Source organism: Corticium candelabrum, chromosome 13 (assembly GCF_963422355.1).
Source record: "Corticium candelabrum chromosome 13, ooCorCand1.1, whole genome shotgun sequence".
Taxonomy (NCBI): domain Eukaryota; kingdom Metazoa; phylum Porifera; class Homoscleromorpha; order Homosclerophorida; family Plakinidae; genus Corticium; species Corticium candelabrum.
The window spans coordinates 7,756,569-7,764,713 of record NC_085097.1 but is presented as its reverse complement, the minus strand read 5'-3'; the positions used below and the strand labels follow the sequence as shown (position 1 = coordinate 7,764,713).

At 40.9% G+C, this 8,145-nt stretch overlaps 2 long non-coding RNA genes across 4 annotated transcripts; both read left to right on the top strand.

Annotated features, from left to right (window-relative positions):
* Nucleotides 1–607: 607 nt before the first annotated feature.
* On the top strand, nt 608–3,434 carry LOC134189299 (uncharacterized). The gene is made up of 6 exons (XR_009971476.1): nt 608–707; nt 1,758–1,841; nt 1,899–2,026; nt 2,156–2,204; nt 2,323–2,418; nt 3,364–3,434. It is a non-coding gene; the product is annotated as an uncharacterized LOC134189299 (long non-coding RNA).
* Nucleotides 3,435–4,404: 970 nt separating this feature from the next.
* On the top strand, nt 4,405–6,933 carry LOC134189034 (uncharacterized). 3 transcript variants are annotated; one of them, XR_009971426.1, is made up of 6 exons: nt 4,405–4,660; nt 5,202–5,318; nt 5,382–5,423; nt 5,636–5,752; nt 5,810–5,880; nt 6,118–6,933. It is a non-coding gene; the product is annotated as an uncharacterized LOC134189034 (long non-coding RNA). The 3 variants fall into 3 exon arrangements; XR_009971425.1 differs by having other exon boundaries at nt 4,405–4,673; XR_009971427.1 differs by lacking the exon at nt 5,382–5,423 and having other exon boundaries at nt 4,405–4,673.
* The last annotated feature ends 1,212 nt before the right edge of the window (nt 6,934–8,145 follow it).

Genomic DNA, 8,145 nt, shown 5'->3' with positions numbered 1-8,145 from the left:
GTTCTATATTAGTACAACCAGTTGTTGATTGGCAATAGTCAATTAACAGTTTATGACCATTTTGTGGGGATGTCTAGTCAGAGAAATTATACATAACCTAGACACACACACACACACACACACACACACACACACACACACACACACACACACACACACACACACACACACCACATCCACAACTTAAAAGTGATTTTTAAACTAAAAACAGCATAAACAATTCTAGAATTTCAAATCCTTAAATTCAACCTTCATCGTGTATTTAGTATAGTTGGAAGTTACAACAAGAAAACCAAAATCAGAGACAAGTGCCGTAGAACGAAAAATTTTGGAGACAAAAAATTTGGCAAAATCTTCCAAAATGACTATCTTTTAATTTTGACAAGCTAGATTTTGCAAAGTTGGTGAATGACTGACGTTACTAATGAGTGATTAGAATTAGAGAGTTTGAGTTAATAGATTATTGACAAACGCGCGTAAAGAGGGCCGAAATCCAAAGGTGTAATGTTACATCCGGGCATTCAAAGTAACATTTTTGAATGACGTCGTTGGAGGCTTCTTTGCCTTTATCTGGCAGCGCCGTTTGGCGCAAGGACAGGTCGAGATTAAGTTTCAGTGGGAGAGAGCCCGATCAAAAAGATTAGAATCGAGTACGTTATGTTATTATCCGGGACACCGAGACAAGGGCAATGCCATCTACTCACACTGTAGGCCGATCTAACGTCGATATTTTGATGTTATCCGTTGTCCGTTTGTTTGTAAAGGTTGCCTGTTTGCTTGTCTGTCGCTCCGATTTGTCAGCACGGACTTGAAGCGTTTGGGCGTGGTTTTGTGTCGTTTCACTCGACACATGACGTCATAGTGGTAAAATCAAAATGCTGGAAGTCTAAATGCTGTACGAAATTATTGGGTTCCAATGAAGCGAGAAATGGCCTCGTTGAGTGTGACTGACTGAATGTTGAGTGTGACGTCATACTCTGAGCACAGCCTGTATTACATCCGGGTATCCCACATCCGGGTAGACATCCGGGTATTATAGTTGATTCATAATTAGATATGCAGTGGCAACTCAATGATCACTGTTTTGGCATATTGAATATTTAAATTTAGTTTGTCATTTATTTGTCGTTTAGTTTGTCCATCTGTTTATTTATCTGTTTGTCCGTCTGTCTGTTTGTCTGTTTGTCCGTCTGTCTGTTTGTCTGTTTGTCTGTTTGTCTGTCCATCTGTTTGCCTGTTTGTTTATCATCTGTTTGTCCATCTCAATCTGTTTGTCCATCTGTCTGTCTGTCTGTTTGTATGTCTGTGTGTCCATCTGTTTGTCCATTTGTCTGTTTATCTGTTTGTCTGTGTGTCTGTCTGTGTGTCCATCTGTCTGTCTATGTGTTTGTCCATCGGTTTGTCTGTCTGTCTATGTGTTTGTCCATCAGTTTGTTTATCTGTTTGTCCATCAGTTTGTTTATCTGTTTGCCTGTCTGTTTGTCTGTTTATCTGTTTGTTTGTCTGTTTGTCCATCTGTCTGTATGTTTGTCTATCATCTGTCTGTCCATTTCTTTGTCCATCTGTTTGTCTGTCTGTTTGTCTATCTGTTTGTCTGTCTTTGTGTCCATCTGTTTGTTCATCTGTTTGTCCATCTGTTTGTCCATCTGTCTGTCTATCTGTTTGCCCATCTGTTTGTCTATCTGTCTATGTGTTTGTCCATCAGTTTGTTTATCTGTTTACCTAACGGATGAGCACAACTTCTGTTGTTTGTTCAGGTATACAAGATAGACGTTTTAACTCAATCAAACCATTGGTGTGTCTTCAGACGTTACAGTGAATTCTTTGCTCTCAATCAGAAAGTACACAACAGAATACACACTACAACGTTTCGTCTCAACTGTGACATGTGTGTCTAGTTGATTAGAGTACATGGAATAGCGAGAGATCTGTTGCCTCCGAAGAAACTGACGGGCAATGTGATGGCCGCTCACATTGAGACGAGAAGAGAAGCATTCGACAGATACTTACAGAAGCTTGTTAATAGGTTGAAATATATTGTTGTGTGTGTGTGTGCGTGCATGTGTGTGTGTGTGTGTGTGTGTGTGTGTGTGTGTGTGTGCGTGTGTGCGTGCATGCATGCGTGTGTGTCTTCTATCTTATTTCTCTCTATCAGGATGTATGTGCTGTGATGAAGAAACTTGAACACCATTTCTATCTCTACGGTAAGCTCCACTTCATCCACATCATCCCCCTTCCTACCACCAGCCTTTCTCACTCTCACTCGAGTTTCTTAGCAACACGTAAGATGACAGACTTGTAAAGTGTTGTTTTATTGTTGAGGTGACGAGCTGCTGGAGAAGAAGATTGGATTTTTTGCGACACCAGACCAACTCTATTGTATAACCAAACAACTGAAATTACCCGTCTGCAAGTCAGGTCAGTCTTGTGTGATGTGATGCTGATCTACTGTATTTGTTGGGCATTGGTATGAAATGTTTATATATTGATATTAATGACTTAGAGATGTAGGTATGTTAATTGTTGGATGTCAGTGTAAAATTTTAATTGAAAGCTACGAGTCAAAGGAATGGGACTTTGAAGAAGTCACGTGACTTGCGAGGAGCGGTATACTAATGGGGTTCTATTTGCCCCAAATCTCTGTGGCTGGCTGGCTGACTATGTACGCCAAAAAATGACCATATATGGGTGTCACGCTTCAGGAATGTATGGTATGCAAGCGAGTGACCAATCACGCCGCATTATTCTTCTTTGTGTCGCACGCGTCAACGAGGGACAATGGCCGGGCAGCCAATCACTACACGCTGTTCGACATGAGAGAACATCTAGCTAGAAAGACGTCAATTTTTGATCAGAAACAACAGAAACGTTGTATTTCAAGTAGCGCTACTTGAAAATCTACGAGCATCCAATCTTGCTGCCCTAGTATGCAGAAACGTGAAGAGTAGTGCGCACGTTACGTACGGGACTTATTTGCTAACGCGCGTCGCCAACTACCGATACCGTAGCTAATTACGTAATGCGATACACAAAGACATACAGAATTTATAGCTATAGCTTTGGAAAAGTTAGAACTGGCTTCTATCCTGTCTACGGTCGACAAAAGAAGCAGTCGGCAGCCGCGGTGTTTGGATACACTCTGTGTACGTACACGAGACTAAATGGGGGAAGATAAATTTGCTCCACTTCGGATAGAAGCTACTCCCAATGAGTATTGCTTTGTAGCTTTCATTTGAAGCGACATTCGACGGAGGTTCACGCATTACTAGTTAATATTTAACATATTGATATCAATGATTATGTGATCTGTGTTGTATTAAACAATAGATTATTATTAATATTAATTAATAGTGTGTGTTGTAGATGCCAGTTATGATGTCGGTCACGTTTACAGTTTTGTTTATAATGTCACATGTGACCGTCTCGTCGGCTATTCGACCTCTCGCTGTCAGCAGCATGAGATATGATTTGTCACTATTCAAGTCTTTAGCAGTCTTGAAGGCAAGCGGCATCAGGATTTTCTGTCTGTCTGTCTGTCTGTCTGTCTTTCTGTCTGTTTCTCTGTCTGTCCGTCTGTCTGTTGTCTGTCTGTCAGTGTATATGTATGTTTGTTTGTCTGTCTCTCTGTCTGTCTATTTGTCTGTGTGTCTGTCTGTCTGTTTATGTGTCTGACTGTTTGTTTGTGTGCCTGTCTATCCGTCTGTCTATCAGTATCTGTTTGTTTGTTTGTCTGTTTGTCTATGTGTTTGTCTGTCTGTCTGCTTGTCTATCTGTCTGTGTGTCTGTCTGTCTGTTTATGTGTCTGACTGTGTGTGTGTGTGTGTGTGTGTGTGTGTGTGTGTGTGTGTGTGTGTGTGTGTTTGTGTGTTTGTCTATCCGTCTGTCTATCAGTATCTGTTTGTAGTGTTTGTCTGTTTGTCTGTCAGTCTATGTGTCTGTCTGTCTGTCTGTATGTCTGTCTGTCTGTTTGTCTGTCTGTCTGTTTGTCTGTCACTCTGTTTGTTTGTTTGTCTATTTGTTTGTCATTTTGTTGTTTATCTTTTATCGGTTTACCTGCTTCTATGTCTTGTGTTTGTGTGGTGAAATTATTGTTTGTTTAGATCAGTTGTTGTAACTTGTCATTCACTGATGGTCTCAGCACTTTACAGAGTCAACTAACTCACAAGTCAGTACACAAGTCATTGAAATCAATGCAGGTGGACATATCCATCGATTGTCGTTACCTTGTAGTGTGTAATGTGTGTTGTGTGTAGGAATTGTTTGTTGATTATGTCATAGCAAAACGAATGGTCAGTGATATTAATCAGCTTGTCATTTGATGATTGTGTGTGTGTGTGTGTGTGTGTGTGTGTGTGTGTGTGTGTGTGTGTGTGTGTGTATGCGTGTGTGCATGTACTAGTGTGTGTATGTTGTGTGTCCATGAAGACATGCAAATGTCTTTATGTATGTTGACATTTGCACACATTTGTGTTGCTAATTTCTTCATTCACAGTCTGTGCCATCTCAATCAGCTTCCACGTTCGAACGTTGGCGGCGGACATCTCACGGCAAACTGATCGCCAGTCGGCATGTCCTTCAACCATGGAGATCGCTACAAGTTGTCAACGTCAGCCACAATTGCATCAAATCTCTTGATCAGTCGCTAGATCTCATGCCTCATGTGAGACAGATTGGTTAGAAATGAGTATGTAGACACACACACACACACACACACACACACACACACACACACACACACACACACACACACACACACACACACACACACACACACACACGCATGCATGCACACACGCTCACACACACGCAAGCAAGCATGCATGCACGCACACACACACACACACACACACACACACACACACACACACACACACACACACACATACACACAAATACAAACACATTTATGTTTTGGCTGCTCGTTTATCTCATGATTAGTGTTTGTTTCTATTAGTTTGCATGTTTACTTGTTTACTGTTTATGCAAATTTATATCTTCATGTCAGTTGTTTGTTGTGTTTATGTTTGTGTTTGTCTTGCTATCCATTTACTTGTTTGTCTATTTGTTGGTCTATTTGTTTGTTTATTTGTCTGTCTATTTGTCTGTCTATTGTCTGTCTATTTGTCTGTCTATTTGTCTGTCTATTTGTCTGTCTATTTGTCTGTCTATTTATTTGTTTATTTATTTATGCTTGCATGTAGATGAGTGTGAGTCACAATGAGTTGGAACAGTTAGATTTCCAGCAGTTGAGTCAAATGTCGTTGGTCAAACTAGACGCCTCATTCAATACTCTCAAGCTGCTGTCGTCCAGTAAACAGGTGCCATTGCTATACATTAATATTGTTGATTGGTGTTGATGGACATGTGTGCTGTGTACGTAGAACATAAATTCAATAAAAGAACTTGATCTCAGCAATAACAGGGTGTGTGTGTGTGTGTGTGTGTGTGTGTGTGTGTGTGTTTGTGTGTGTGTGTGTGTGTGTGTGTGTGTGTGTGTGTGTGTGTTTGTGTCCAGGTGTGTGTGTGTGTGTGTGTGTGTGTGTGTGTGTGTGTGTGTGTGTGTGTGTTTGTGTCCAGATGTGTGTGTGTGGATGTGTGTGTGGATGTGTGTGTTGTATTGTATGTTGTATTGCAGGTTGTGAGAATCTTGTTAATCTCGTTCATCTCAATGTGAAGAATAATCTTCTCACTCATGTAAATGAACTGAATTGTTTGTCAAATCTCGCCCTTTTGTCAGACTTGGTGGTTGCAGGTGTGGCAGTTGTGAGTTTATGTGGTGATGTTTGGTGATTGTGTGTGTTGTGTGTAGGAAATCCGTTTGCGAGGGGAATGTTGCATAGGGCAAGTGTGTTTGCTAGATTGCATCTTGTGGCTAGACAGGTTGGACTCAGTTACACGCACGCACACACACACACACACACACACACATGACACACACAGACACACACACACACACGCACACACACACACATGCACGCACACAAACAAGAACACAGGCATGGACACACACACACACACACACACACACACACACACACACACACACACACACACACACACACACACACATGTTTATCAGCTTGACTTTGTGAGTTTGTTTGTATGTTGTTTGTCCAGTTAACTTTAGACGGCTACAAGATGTCACGAAGAGACGAGTCGAAAATCCGCCATCACACATCTGTCTCTCCTCCACATCATCTCATCTCAAACACATCATCGTCACCCAGACTCCATCACTCTCACTCGTTATCTGTCCCGACTTCGTGTGCAACACACAACATTCAACAGCCAACAGCGAGTGTCAAACCGTCATCTCAAACGGTTGAAAACAGACAGACGAAACGATCGACGGCTGCACTGACTTTACTAGAGAAGACGGAAATGAATGGACGTGACGTCATGACGGATTTATGCGTGTCACGTGACTTGAGTGAAGATGAGACATTGGGGGATGAGAGTGATCATAACACTCGATCATCATCGACACTTCATTCTCCATCAACGTCTTACAGTTTGGTTTCTGGTCAATGAAGACACGCCCACACACCAGAGGAAGGAAATGAGTTGAGAACACGGTCATCGACTGCATCTCCACACACTGTGGCTGTCCCTCATTGCCATGTTGATATCAATGATTTGAGTCAGGGAGGACACGATTCTCTGAGTCAATTGTCGTCTCTTTGTGGTGAAAATCTGAGTGAGGGAGAGGGTTATGAGATGAGAAAGAGTGGAGCAATTTGAACACATGTTGACTAGATGAATGACGATGCATGCGGGTCTTGCAGTCAATCGGGTCAGCACATGCACACACAATAGATCGTCACGATTCATAGAGGTAGAGATGATTACTCGTTTTTAATCGATGGATTATGTGATTGTTTTAGCACTCAGCAATAAATATTTTGTCTAATTAATAAAATTGGTTTGGATTGATGTCACGGTCTTTTAATATTTAATATTTAATATTTATTATTTAATATTTAATATTTAGTATTTAATATTTAATATTTAATATTTTATTTATTATTTAATATGTATTATTTAATATTTAATATTTAATATTTAATATTTAATATTTAATATCCGCATGTACAGAGAAGTTTTCGCTTCTCGTTTCTGCTGCTGGACTTTGTTCTTGTTCTAGGCGAGTTCACTTGCTGTCACAGGTTACGACGTGTGGCAAGAACTCGCCTAGAACAAGACCAAAGTCCAGCAGCACCTGCAGCGGAGACGGAAGCGAAAACTTTGCTGTACATGCGGATATTACCATCTCCTGCTAGTGCAACAAAATGCATGTGCTAAAACACGTGGAGTTCGCACGGGAAAGGACTGGGTACGAGTCTAGGAATGTAGCAAACAGAAAGAGGAGGACTGGCTGCCACATCTGGGTCACGAGTCATTCGTCTCCTCAGAATGTCTCAAGTGCTGACGATTTTAATCGCTCTGTTCACTCTTTGCAGCTTGATATGTGGTAGTGTGAGTGAGTGTTGTGTGCTATTTGTTGCATGGGTATAGATATCTCAGTCTGGTTGTCATGTTCAGTACATCGATGTATACTGCTAATAATCAAGAACAGAGTTGTGTACCAAATCAATTGTTAGTTGTGAACAAGATGTGTGATGGTTGATGACTGTTTTTTCATTTCAATTCGTCTAGTTTGTGTTTCTTCCAGGAAGTAGGGCTTTACCTTTGTTTATAATGTGACGTTTCGACAGGATGGCTGATTGTATATTGTATACCTTCCTAACCGTAACCGTAACTATGTCAAACTTACTGGAGCTCAAAAAGTGACAATTTTATACTTGAAGTTGGTATCTGGTTGTTATAATGTTGAACAATGTAGACACTTTAAAAATCTCTTTCTTACTACTGTGTTTTGGCATTTAATTTATGGTTGGTTGCTATGATTTGTTGATTACCTGATTAGACCTTCCTATGGTAATTGCTTATTCTACTGCTTTGCTCTCTTGCTGGACTAGAGTCTACTATTACATAGTAGGTATGTAGCAGCACGTGCCACTGGCAATTTCTTTTGCACATGCGCATAGCCTGAAACGGAAACTAGGGCGTGTCTCCACTGAGTAATTGAGAAGATTGGAGTAATGGCTCAAGGCGGCTGGCGGGTAACGTGCAAATATTTGTAGA